The sequence below is a fragment of the Chenopodium album genome, chromosome 7 (assembly GCF_948465745.1).
Source record: "Chenopodium album chromosome 7, dcCheAlbu1.1, whole genome shotgun sequence".
Taxonomy (NCBI): Eukaryota; Viridiplantae; Streptophyta; class Magnoliopsida; order Caryophyllales; family Amaranthaceae; genus Chenopodium; species Chenopodium album.
This window is the reverse complement of record NC_137840.1, coordinates 21,397,474-21,411,293: the sequence shown is the minus strand read 5'-3', so window position 1 is coordinate 21,411,293 and position 13,820 is coordinate 21,397,474. Positions and strand designations below refer to the sequence as shown.

Below are 13,820 nucleotides of genomic sequence, written 5' to 3'. Positions count from 1 at the left end.
GAAGTAGTCTAAGACGAAGAAGAAGAAGAAGAACCGTGGTACACGGATATACTCAATTATGTCACCAAAGGAGAATACCCTCCCTATGCTGACAAAAGAGCAAAATGAGCCTTAAGACTCTTGGCTTCACAATATTTACTCATAGACAACGAGCTACATAAAAGGGTACCTAAGGGTCGAGCTCTCTTATGTGTAGGAAAAAAGGATGCACAAAGAGCAATGAGGATAGTCCACGAAGGAATCTGTGACACTCATATAAATGGTAAAATGTTAGTCCAAAAGATAATGCGAGAAGGATATTATTGGACTACAATGAATAGGGATTGCTATCAATACGTAAAAAGATGCCCTAAGTGCCAGATCTATGCCAATTTACAACATGTTCCTCCATCCTTGCTCTACACCTACATGTCGCCATGGCCATTCTCTACATGGGGAATTGACATCATTGGCAAAATCACTCCCCCAGAAATAGGAGGCCACAAATATATCCTAGTAGCAATTGATTACGTCACAAAGTGGGTCGAAGCGCAATCATACGCTAAACTCACTGCAAAACATGTAGCACTCTTTATCGAGATAAATATTATTTGTCGATACGGAGTCCCACATGAAATGATAAGTGACAATGGAACTCACTTTCAAGCTGAATGTGAAGAATTGTTACAAAAATACAACATTCAACATCATCATTCTTCTCCTTATAGGCCTCAAGCAAATGGAGCAGTCGAGGCAGCTAATAAAAATCTAAAGACTATCATCGAGAAAATGACGGAAAATTATAAATATTGGCCTGATAAACTTCACTTAGCATTGTGGGGTTACCGCACGTCAATTCGCACATCAACAGGAAATACGCCATTTTCCTTGGTATATGGAATGGATGCCGTACAACCTGTCGAACTAGAGATCCCATCTCTATGCATCGCGTTAGAGAGCAAACTCGATGAAGTTGAATGGACTAGGGAAAGATATGAAGAGCTAATTCTACTCGATGAAAAACGACTAAAAGCTCTGCATCACACATAGTGTTATCAAACTCGTATGGCTAGGCATTTTAATAAGAAGGTCAAAACATGAAACATCAAAGTAGGAGATTTGGTGTTAAAAGCATTAAGGAAAAATGTTTTAGATCCAAGGGGAAAATTTAGACCTAATTGGTCTGGACCCTACATTGTAAAAACAATCCTGTCAGGAGGTGCAACATAATTAACTGATATGGATGGCAATGAGTTTTCGAACATGACAAATCTTGACCAACTTATGAAATACTACCCATAATTACTTGAGTAGGATACTCAAGAGAGCTACGTTTGGCCTCATTCCTTAAGAAAGGATACGTAGGCAACCCTTTACGGGTGCGACCACTTCATTTTTTTAAAATCTCGCATCCCAGAATTAATAAAAAATTCGACAGAAGATTGGCGAAATTTCGGCGTCGCAGAAAAAATTCTAGCACCAGCCAATGACCATCAGTGCCAGACGACAGCAACCATCGCCTGACGCTAAACTGCCGTGGCCGGCGCCAGTCTCAAAATTGTGGCGCCAATTCACAGTTAAATTGTGGGAATGTTTCGGTGTTTTCAGAAAAATTTCGACTTCCGTACTCGAAAAATTTCTGGAAAATTAATTTTTTTTTTCGGTTTTCATTGCTTTAATAAAATAAATTTAAAGTAAATAATTTAATTAAAAGCTGGATATTCATTAATAAAATAAATTACATTATTGATGGAATTTAAACAAAGCTTAAATAAATTAACTTTAAAAAAAATATAAACTAAGTCTAATAATTGAAAACTAAGCAATGCTCTTAATCTTCTTTTTCTTTCCTAGCCCTTTTCCAATTTTTGTCTGCTTCTTCCTCCTCATCCATAACCTTAGCTAGTAGGAATCCTTTAGAGGACCTAAATTCAATCTTGGAGTCCCTCTAAATTCTGTTTGGGGGTAAAAATACCCCCTATATATGTGGACCAATGACACCTTGACACGTGTCCGCAAGCTCAGCGCTCAATGAGCCAATTAGAGCATGACACATGTCACTCAATGATAGAAGGGTGAAAATGGGCTCTAAGCCCACAACCCTAGAAACCGTAAAACGGTGGGAAGCCAATCTATTTAGGTTAAATAACCTAAGAGGCACATATCCCAATGCTCTATAAATACTGATCATTACATCAGTTTTAAGAGATCCAACTCTCTCTCCAAGGGCAATGCCCCCCACATTTACTCTCCTTTTTCTCTACTTTCTCTCTCTAAAATACATTATTTCGGTCACTGATTTGATCGTCGGAGGCGAACCTCTGGCCCCCCCGGGGTCCGTTGTTTTGCAGGTGATCGGGCCGTTCGAGTGTTGCATTGCAGATCTGTCTCCCGAGGGACGTACACACCCTCCATTCGGGTACGTACAAAAAACCCCAAAACAGTTTCCCCTTCAGCTAGGATTCCATGCTTCTTTTCTACCAAAGCTTTTTTCTCTATGGTGTCAGCTTTCCTTTTTCCCTTATCTATTGTAGTACTCTTCTTCCTAGGCATTGTAGGTGTTTTGAATTCAATTCTTTAACCTAAGCGTTCCCTAACAGTTTTACCCTGATTTTTCTTCAAGTCCTTTGAAGGTTTCTTCAAAAGCCACTTCTTCACATCATTGGGCAAGGAAGGAGGAACCTTTTGGGTAATTACTTCCCATAGAGGTCTGGAACTCCAATAAGCATCAAATTTGTCTACTTCCTGGGAGACAGGGAACTCGTAGGGAGGACGAAGATCTCTAGAAGGAATAGTCTTAAGTAGGCCGTATTACCTTTTTACCCTGTAGGTAGCCTCTCCCTGGCCTATCGGCGCAGCATGTGCACCCTTAGACGAAGAACCTGAGCCCTCTACCACATCAGTACGGGCAGCCTTAGAGCAACCGCCTCTACCTCTTGAAGTAGTGCGGCGACGTCTCGAGCTAGACCTCGCCGGATCCCTTCGCACCTCAGGTCTCGTGCGGGTACAAGAAGGAATAGGCTGACTCTGCAAAAGAAAATAAAATCATAAACAAGGCAAAATCAAAGCAGTAATGCAAAAACACATGAAGGCAAGACTACCTCCTGAACGGCGTCGTCCCGACGGCAGGTAGCCACGTTCCTCATCCGGACAAGCTGGCTATGGAAGGCGTCTATGAATCGTGCCATCATCGAAACCACCTCGTGTGAGAACTGTAAAAAAAATCAGTAAGTAAACATGCATAATATAAATGGACAAAATTTGCAAATAAACAAGCTTACCCGAGTCCGGTGGCGAGGAATTGACCGCTCCACGGAGCGCTCGTCCTTAGGAGCCGAAGGAATCATCTCCTAAATCGGCCCATATGTCCCTTGATAATGGATAGACATACGGGGTGGCACGAACTCAGCAGCGTCGTCATGACAAGGCAAAACAAATTTAGTAAAGCATCACTTGGGGGCTACTTAACGAAAGATAAAAGCTAAAAAATTATACTGCCACTTCCTCTGCCGGTACAAGAACTGGAGCTAACAACGGCAGTAGCTCCTCCGCATAGCATCGCCCAGGGATCGTGTAAAATCGCCAAGGGGTACCAGCTCCCTCTAACATGCTCAATAACCTCGCGGCGTTAAAAAGGTGACGAGGTGGAGGAGCAGGAACGACAAAGGTATCGGAGGAATGTTGTCTGGAAACCCTCTCTCCAAGATATGTAATCGCTCCATAGATCCCCAAGAAATAGCGACGCTTAGCAGAATACTGCCCGGCTAACCTAGGGACTACAAGGTCGACCCTTGGTTGGTACAACACCTCAGGCACCTACAAAGAGCATTAATCAGGAAAGAGTCTATCTAAGGCATCACAAAATGTCAAATAAGAAAGGAATCATACCGAGATGATCCAATCTCGAACATATGCAGTGGACATCCCCACACGGCGGCTGCCCCAGGAAGCACTATCAAGAAACCTGCGCGACGACGGTCTCGCCGGCGCAGCTGAGGGGAAGTACTCGTAGAACCAGATCTACAAGAAGATAAAGTTATCAGTAATTGCTAACTAAAATGTGGAGCTAAACTTTATAGGGAATAAGGTTTACCTCTACGACCCTCCAAAAGCTGGATAAAGCAACATTTGTCCCAAAGGACCGGTGTCGACACGAGTCCCTCAGCGCTCGAATGAAGTCAGCATAGGCCAAGCTGGCCCAGTCATAAGTCCCGATCCGGTGTAGATCGCGGACGGCAGGAAGGTAATAAAGCAGCGCCCTACTACCCTTGTCAGGGGAGAACGTCCTTGACAACAAAATAAGTGCAAAGATGCGCACCTGCTGCTTTCGGGTGGTCGCATCATCGTCCCAAGCTGCTGCTAGAGTCGAGCGGCGAATCCCCCTAGCGTTGAACTGAGACGACTCAACCTCAGCACGAGCCCGAATAGCAATCGGTCCCAACAACTCCTCGACCTCAGGTGAAAAGACGTTGATACCGCTGTCAAACGGCAGTGGCACGGAGCTAAACTCCAGTCCTGTGATGAGACTAAAGTCGGTAGGAGTGACCATCATCTCACCCTAGGGAAAGTGGAAAGTGTTGGTGGTGTCACAAAAGAACTCAACCAGAGCACGAACTACATGGTTAACCCTGCTAGAGGTAACCATTGCCTCGGAGGTCTCGTACAGCGCAGTAAGACCGCAAGACTCCCATAGAAGTCTCGTCTGATCATCTCTGGCGATGTACATCTTGTACAGATTGCCCAAGCCGTCACAGACGGAACCATGATAGCGCTTTCTCCCAACGGTGATACCCCGTCTCACCCTCTTAGAAATGTGGTGGACGGGAGAAAAGTACAAGGTCCGCTCATCCCACGCGGGGAGTCGACCAAGCGAAGTGGACGGCTCGACATCGTCCACTACGGGCTCATACTCCCGTCGAACGTCTCGGGACCGTGAACGGAAACCTCGCTGTCTAGCCATGCTACATTGTGCAGAATTATCATAAATTAAGGTTCTATAGTATCTAAGGTTCGCCTAGCCGCATGATACTATGTTCGCAAAAAAAAAAACAGAGTACGTAGTACTAAAACAGAGCACAAATTCAAGTTGAGCATAACAGCATTTTTCAAGCAATCAAACAATTTCTTGCAATACCATAGTAATTATTGTGACAAATTGGACAAGAATTGCTAGCAAAAACATCAAGAATAAGCCACATTGTATTCCCGACCTTAAGAGGTTCAACAATGGCAATTTATTCATTTCTTCACCAAATTTAGTCAAACAAGTCTCAAATTACTCCCATGGCAATATATAAACATAATTAAGCAATTTCATGGCATAAAGTTTGATAAACAAAGAGAATTAAGAGTTCTAAGTTTCGAATTTTCATGAAATTCGAGAATAAACACGTGCAAAAATTCATAAGAACCGGTGTGAGTTTGAAGAAAACTTACATAGATCAGGAAAATGGATGGAATAAGCTTTGATTTGCAACAAATTTGAGCGAATTTGGTTGAGAAACAAGCAAGAACGAAGCAAATGAAGTTCTGAGATTTTTCGAAGCCGAAATGCGAACAGCAGCAGCGAAAATGAAGAAGAGAAGGGTATTTACGTAAAACCCAACTCTAGCGCCAAGCTCTAGACCTTGGAGTCAACATATAGGCTTGGCGCCTGGCGCAAATTCCAACGTCTGGCGCTAAGGCCAGTTTTGCGGCGCTGATGTTATTTCAGCGGCGCCAGAACAGTCAGCAACTCAGTACGATTGTTCTAATATTTTGCAATATATTTTGGGATCCTTGGTACGCCAGTTATCCCCTCTAAGCAATTTGACACGATTTTTAGTAATCGGCTTGATTTCATAAAGTGATCGACCTGATGAAAGATAGTCTCACTTAGCTTAAAGCGCCTAAGCATTGGCTCATTGCGAAAGGCACCGACATACTGGTTCATTTGTTAAAGGCACCGACATATTGGTTCATAATTCAAAAGGCACCGACATACAGGTTCAAAGCAGCAAAAGTGCTTACGTACAGGCGTAGCGGAAGCAAAGTTCAAGCGAACTTTTAAAGATCGATCAGCGGAGATCTTCGGTAATTTTCTTTGGAAAATTATTGCAGCAAATGAGGATAGCTTCAAGAGAGGATATCTTCGGCAGCGTTCCCTAGATTGTGGAAAGTGGTCACAAGCAACTAAAGGTGATTTTAAGGGAAGTTGTCTTTGATCGTGTTCCCTAAGATGTGTAAGATGGTCACAAAGCGGAAGAGGATTGTTTCAAGCGAGGCAATCTTCGAAAGTGTTCCCTTGTTTGTGGAATATTATCAAGGCGGAAATTGGAGGCAGTTACAAGCGTAGAAGTTTTCAAGCGGGACGACATTCTCTAGCTTGCGGAAGGTCATCAAAACAGTAATAAAGCGGCAGCAAATTGGTTACTTTCTGAGACGTGTGCTCGACGGTGCAAGATACACGTTTCTTAACTCTTTTATCTGTTTGACTAACGCTAGTTTGCAGGTATCGGCGTTAAAAGAGTGATTTAGGATCGCAGAACGTTCTGAATTTTTCTCCGTCCCTATCACTACTTTTACTTTTGTTTTCGAAACTTGCGTTTCTCCAAACTCAGTCAAAGTGGGGGCTTCTGTAGACACCCATTTGTGTCTCCCCAAAACCAAACCCAGTGATGAGTACCTTTCACGTCAAATCATAATCGAATGAAGTGAAAGTGTGGAAAGTTTAGTGTTGCGGAAAGTTTTAATTTCTTTTCTCTTCTCTCTGTTTTAGAAAACCTATTTTAAGAAAACAACCAATCCAGTTTGGATGGTCCATTATATGGGTCCAATAATAGTGTAGTTGGATGGGGCTTGAAAAGAGCTTTCCAGCGATATATTATAAGCCCAATTCCGATGAATATTGAGGAAGTTATGGCCAATTTACCAAACTAGGCCTGGTTTCAGCCTTATATGCGGCCCAATGATCTAGAGGAGGGCCTAATATAGATTTATCATTCCTAATGCAATTAGGAATGGTTTTAGTCTTCTAGATTCTTCTAGAAGGTTCTTTTCGTTCCTAATTCAATTAGCATTGATAAATTGACCTTTTGACTTTTTAGAGTTTCAATCAAAATCAAAGAACGTTGTTGAGGATGATTCACAATGTTCTGCGATCCTAAATCATTCTTTTAATGCCGATACCTGCAAACTAGCGTTGGTTAAAACAGATTAAAGGGTTTAAGAAACGCGTATTTTGCACCGTCGAGTACACGTCTCTATTTTTGCTGTTTACAACCTTCCTCAAGTTAGGGAACCCCATCTTTTTGTTTTGATGTTGATATGTTCACGCGTCTATGAATAAAGAGCTTTGAATTATATGCCCACGCGTCTCTGAGCAATGAGCTTCGATGATATGTTCACGTGTCTCTAAACAAAGAGCTTATTTTGTTTGACGATCTTCCTCAAGCTAGGGGATACTGTCTGAAGACTGCTACGCCTATCAATGCCTCCATTTATGCTATGATAGTCTTCTACAAGCTATAGAACCTTATTGAAGATTGCTTCGCCTGAAACGACCTTCTAGCGCTTTGTGACCATTTTCCACAAGCCAGGGAACATGATAGAAGATTGCTTCGCCTGAAGCTATCCTCATTTGTTGTGATAATACTCTGAAGAGTATCACCGAAGATCAACGCCTGTTAATCCTTTAAAGTTTGCTTGAACTTTGCTTTTGCTATGCCTGTGTGTTGGCGCTTTTGCTACCTGTAAACCAGTTTTTCGGTGCTTTTGAATTGCGAACCAGTATGTTGGTGCTTCTGTTTTTTTATGAACCATTACGTCGGTGCCTTTGGGGTGGCCAATGTTTAGGCGCTTTAAGCTAAGTGAGACGATCATTTATCAGGTCAATCACTTAATGCGATTGTAACCAAGCCGATTACTAAATCATGTAAAATTGTGTATAGGGGCTAACTGGCGTATCAAGGAACCCAAAATCGTTGTATGAGGTCGAAATAATCATTAAGAGAGGCTTTCCATTCCATCGCCGCTGCAACGTTTCTGGTGCCGCAATTTTCCCCTGTCGCCAGGCGCAACACTCTGTCGTGCAACGCTTGATATGTCCATTTTGTATAGTATTTTACCCCCGTCCCTTGGTCATAAGTGGTAGTGTTTTTGGCTCATTAGAGCCACTTTTATTACTAATTGGGTTTTTCAAGTGTTTTCGTAGTTTTGGTTGAGTTATATAAGGAATTGCAATTTTGTAGCAATTTCCCGGGTTTTTATGGAGCAACAACGGATATAAGAGGAGCACGACCACCTTTTGTAGCCCAAGGCCGGTTAGAGTCATAGAGCCGGTAATTAAGGGCTCGACATGTGAAATACGAGCATTGGACTGAGTGGTTAAAGCCCCTAAGTGGATATCCGGATTGGGCTAAGTAATAATTAAGGCCCAAACGAAGTTCAAAGCTCCAAGGGGAAGCAGGGCCCGATTAGGCAAGCACTAGGCACGATCGGGCAGCTTCCCTAATTCAGCATACGAGGAAAAAGGCGAGCCCGATCGGGCGGTCCTTCGCCCGATCGGGCTCGTGTTTCTGGGGAGGCATCTTCGGCGATTCCTTAGTTTCTAATTAGGAGTAATTTTAGATTATTTTATAAATACGATTTTAATGTTTTTGCTTAGTACTTCTTTTCTTAGAATTTTTTCTCTACTTAGCTTTAGATTAGTTTCTCTCTCTACAACTTTGTTCTCTACTTTGTTCTTAATGCAACTCTTTAATTCTGATTATTTTGGTAACGATTTCTTCTATTTTAATCTCAGTTATTTACTTTATTTCTTTTATCATGTCTCCTTTAATTTCTTTGTTTAGTGTATAAATAATTATGTCTGAGTAGTTTCCTTTCTAGGGTTTGTGGGGATCTATAAATAATATGAAGGGGTAATTTATTGTTGTTGATTATCAATGCTAGATTAATTTCCTACTGATTGATTTAATACTATGTGATTAGATTAGGCCTGATCTTTTATGCATGAGTTTGGAAATGTTGATTCGAGATTCGAGAGATGAGAGTTGCTGTTTAGGTCCAGTTTCAATCGACAGGTTAATTTATAAATGGTTAAGTCGATATTCGAGAGATGAGATTTAATACCGGTATTAATTCTATGATTGTAATACGTAGTGACATCCCTTTATGATCTAATTAATTGATGCATTGATGATTTATTATTGTGTTTTACCCTGAAATGTAATTTATTGGTGAACCTATGCCCTAGGCCTTTATTCATTGGCCTCTCTTTATTCTTAATCTCCGTAGTTTAGTTCCTATTCATATTATTAATTTGTTACTCAATAATTTAGATTACTTTAATTAATTAGGTATAAAAAGACAAATTTCCCTGTGGATTCGACCCTACTTCCATATCTGCATTAGTTAGAGGATTTAGGAATTACTTTTAATTAGGTGATACGACATTAGCCTGTCAAAATTTGGTGTCGTTGCCGAGGAGACGGTTTTATTTTTATTTCTGATTGTTGTATGTAGTCTCGGTTATTTCTTCTTTTCTCAGAGAACGTTAGTTCTTTTAGGCAAGTCTCATATTTTCTTTTTAGTTCTTTGTTTATGCCCAGGTGTTCCAGATCAGGTTATATCCCATTCGATCTTGAAATTGAACAATATTCCATAAGCAAAAGAATCTTTACAGAAAAATCTTGGCGGGTTCTAGTGATAACAATAATCGCTGAGACCCTCCAACTGATTCTAGCGATTCAGAGGTATCTTCAGATCCAGAATCAGAGATGGCGGTACCTAAGAAGCTTAGTGATTATTCGCAGCCAAAGCTTACAATTTTCCACACCTTTCTCCCACTCCGGCTCTTGATGGGGTACAATTTGAGATTAAACCTCAATTTATCACGATGATAGAACGAAAGCAATTTAGTGGAGCTAAGGGTGAAGACCCAAATCTTCATATTGCATACTACTTTCAATATTGTAATACCATCAGGCAAGTTGGGGTCACTGTAGGGAATATTTCAAGCATTACCCCAAACTTGAACCCCACTATGATCATACACTAAAGTACGTTGGCGTCCAAAGGGAAAAAAGATAGAGCAAAAGAGTCGCTAACAAGTTTTAGGAACGTGTAAACCGTTCACGAGGGTGAAGGTTACACCCCTTAACAATCTAGGAAATCGTCAACTCCAATAGGTCTGGAACCATGACTGGTAGTTCGAGGATGAAGGTACAAATCCAACCTAAAAGAGATTGAACCTGCCTTAATAAAAGGCCTCTACTTTATTCTTCTCGTATTCATGTGCGCTTTCTGACTAACATGCAGTCAATAGGTTAACCCTAAACCTGTTTATTTATGTTAATTGAATATTAATGCATAATAAATCTATTATTGGCGATCACTTGAATTATAATCATATTAATCTATATAAGATTATTAATTATCTTATTAAGCGTGATTACAAGTACCAATTCCCTTTAAACATGCATAAAAGGTGTGATCAAGCAATAATAATAATATCAAGCAACATAATAATAATCATAATAAACATAATCATAAAAATAATCATAATTAAAATAATCATGTTAAAGCATAATAATAGCAAGATCCTAGGCATGATACTAACAAGATTAATAACAAACCCTAGCATGTCACTAAGGAATAAAAATCAAAGCTTTAACTCTATCATGAATATTAGGAAAGAAAATAGGAAGCATCGCAGAAATCATAATAAGCATATTTGATATTATAACCTTTTCCCTAAACATAATACTAGGAATCATTGTTGTCATTCAAAACGTCAAGCATCGTAACATGATACTTGGAATAATAATAACAACCTAAACATGATTTCTATATCATAATAACAATAACTCAATTAAAGTGCCTACTTGGATGCCTCGTATCTCTTTCTAATAACAAAATACACACGTTAGTAACTTCAAGGAAAATAATAAAATCAAACAATTAAATTAAATAATTGAAAGGGAGATTTGTGACCAAACCCTCAGAAATTAAAACCTTTCACGTCCAAAGCGAAGACAACTTCGAACTTAGCTAGGTTTGTATGCAAAAGGCTAGTTTAGAAAAGAGAAAGAGAGAGAGAGAGAGTAATCAAGAAAATCATGATGAGAGTTGGTGAAAAGAGAGAATTGATGATTGAAAACGGAGGTTTTAGGAGGCTATATATTTAACGAGAAAATCAGTCAGATATAATAAAAAACGAATCAGAGTTTCGAAAAGAATAAAACACGACTGCAGCGTCAAACACGCACCTGTCGCCAAATGCTGGAGTGCAACGCCAAATGCTAAGTCTGGAAGACGCCAAGTCTGTCGCCAAACGCTAGAATCAATTTTCCACGCGTTGTCTTATTTTCATAAAATTTAGCCGTATGAGAGGGCAAAAATGTAATTTCCTTAAAACACTTCTTTTATTCTGATTAAAACTCCTAAAAGTCAACTAAAGTCAATTTATCAATGCTAATTAAATTAGGAATGAAAAGAACCTTCTAGAAGATTCTAGAAGACTATAATCAGTTCTAATTGCATTAGGAATGATAAATCAATATTAGGCCCTCCTCTAGATCATTGGGCCGTTTATAAAGATCAAACCGGGCCTAGTTTAGTAATTTGGCCATAATTTCCTCATTATTCATCGGAATTTTACTTAAAATATATCGTTGGAAATCTCTTTTTATGACCTATCCAACTACATTATTATTAGACCCTTATCATGGACCAAACTAAACTAGAATGCACGTTTTTCATAAATAAGGTAAGAAAAGAAATATTTTCAAAAACAGACAGAAGAGATATTTTAATAAAAACATCCTCATCACTAAACTTTTCACACTTTCGCTTTATTTGATAATCAAATGACGTGAAAGGTATTCATCATTGGGTTTGGTTTTGGGGAGACACATTTGGGTGTCTACAGTCACACAGGACCAAATCAGGGAGATTCACTTTCCTTTCTCTTTAAGTGGAAAAGCCAAATTATGGTATAATGGATTAAATAGAATTGTACTTTGTATAACTGACTGGGAGACTCTTGTTTTAAATTTTTATAATACATATTATCATGTAGAGAGAACAGCTATACTAAGGAGTGCTATTCAGAACTTTGCCCAATAGCCAAATGGAACTCTATATGAGGCTTGGGAGAGGTTCAAGGATCTACAGAGAGAATGCCCTCACCATAATCTGGTACAATGGCAGTTAATCCAAGCCTTTTACAATGGGATTGGAAATTCATCTAGAATAATATAGGATTTTGCTCCTAGTGGGAGGTTTATGAACCATAATGTTGATGATGCAGGTCAAGTTATTGAAGATATGACAATTCATAATTCCCAATATGGGAATCCCATAGGATTTGCTAACAAAAGGAAACATAGTGTCGACTTTGTATCCTTTTCACAAGCTCAATTAACCTCTTTTTGCCAAAATTTAGATAATCTTAGTATTTCAAATATAGCTAATGTTTTTGCAATTAATAATGATGCTAATGAGGCTTTCTGTGAAAATTGAGCAAGATTGTAGGAGTTTCGTGGAGAAAGTCAATGCCTTTCAAGCTTATAGGCAGAATGACCCATAGTCCAACACCTATATTCCTGGGTTCTTGAACCATCCATATCTTTCCTACTGGAGCACCAATGTTTAAATTCCACCACCTCCACAACAATCACAGGCTCCACAAAAAACTTAGCAGAAATATAACCACCCCAATGTTGGCTAGAAGAACCAACCACAACAGCCCTCCTCATCTTCCGACCCTACTTTGGCAGAAAATAGAGCGATGCAGGCTAGTATGCAGAAGCACATGGAGTGTAGAGATGCCCTAATTGATTTGATCATAGCACATAATAAAATTGTAGATAATTAAATTGCGCAGATTTCTTCTACTCTACAAGCCCGTCAACAGGGAGCCCTGCCAGCACAGCCAACCAAGCCTACGGATCAAGCCTTTGCAATTACTCTAAGGAGTGGTTCACACTATGAAGGGCCCTCTATGACCAGAGATGATGAACCTGTTTTAATGAACAAAGCTAATCTTGATTCCATTAAACCTGACAATGTAGCTAATAGCATTATAGGGCTAAAGAGTAGTAATAAAATTTCTAATAATACATTACATGGTACAACTCAAGGGAAGGTAGCAGCTCTAGATAATAGCAGTAATGCTCTAAAGCCATTTATCAAACTTCCATTCCCCAATCGTCACTTGAAAACAAATTTGGATAAGTAGTTTGGTAAGTTTCTGGAGATGCTTAATGATTTGCAGGTAACAGTTCCCTTCACTGAATTAATTACACAAATTCCTGCATATGCAAAATTCATAAAAGAAATATTGACTAGAAAGAGGTTTATAGGTGAGGTAGAGACAGTCGCTTTTACTGCAGAATGTAGTGTCGTACTTCAAAATAAATCTCCACCTAAACTGAAAGTTCCGAGTAGTTTTTCAATCCCTTGTCATATTGGCAATCTAATGATTGATAATGCATTATGGGATTTGGGTGCTAGCGTTAGTGTCATGCCATTGTCTGTGTGTTCCAAGCTAAATATGGTTAAATTAAAAGCTACAAATATTACTCTACAAATGGCCTACCGTTCTTTTAAATACACCTTAGGTTTTTTAGAGGATGTTCCTGTTAGAGTAGGTAAATTTTATATACCTGTTGATTTTGTTGTTCTTGATATGGCTAAGGATTTGCAAACCCCAATTATTTTTGGTAGACCATTCCTTAACACTACAGGAGCAATTGTAGATGTGAAATGTGGCAAATTGACACTATCAGTAGGGGACGATTAAATTACTTTAAATTTAAATTGACACTATCAGTGTTTTAGTGTTAATGTGGTTCATA

The 13,820-nt window shown here is 39.6% G+C and overlaps 1 non-coding gene across 1 annotated transcript; it reads right to left on the bottom strand.

Annotated features, from left to right (window-relative positions):
* Nucleotides 1-12,051: 12,051 nt before the first annotated feature.
* Nucleotides 12,052-12,158, bottom strand: LOC145641125 (small nucleolar RNA R71). Its single transcript, XR_014115190.1, has one exon. It is a non-coding gene; the product is annotated as a small nucleolar RNA R71 (small nucleolar RNA).
* Nucleotides 12,159-13,820: the final 1,662 nt, after the last annotated feature.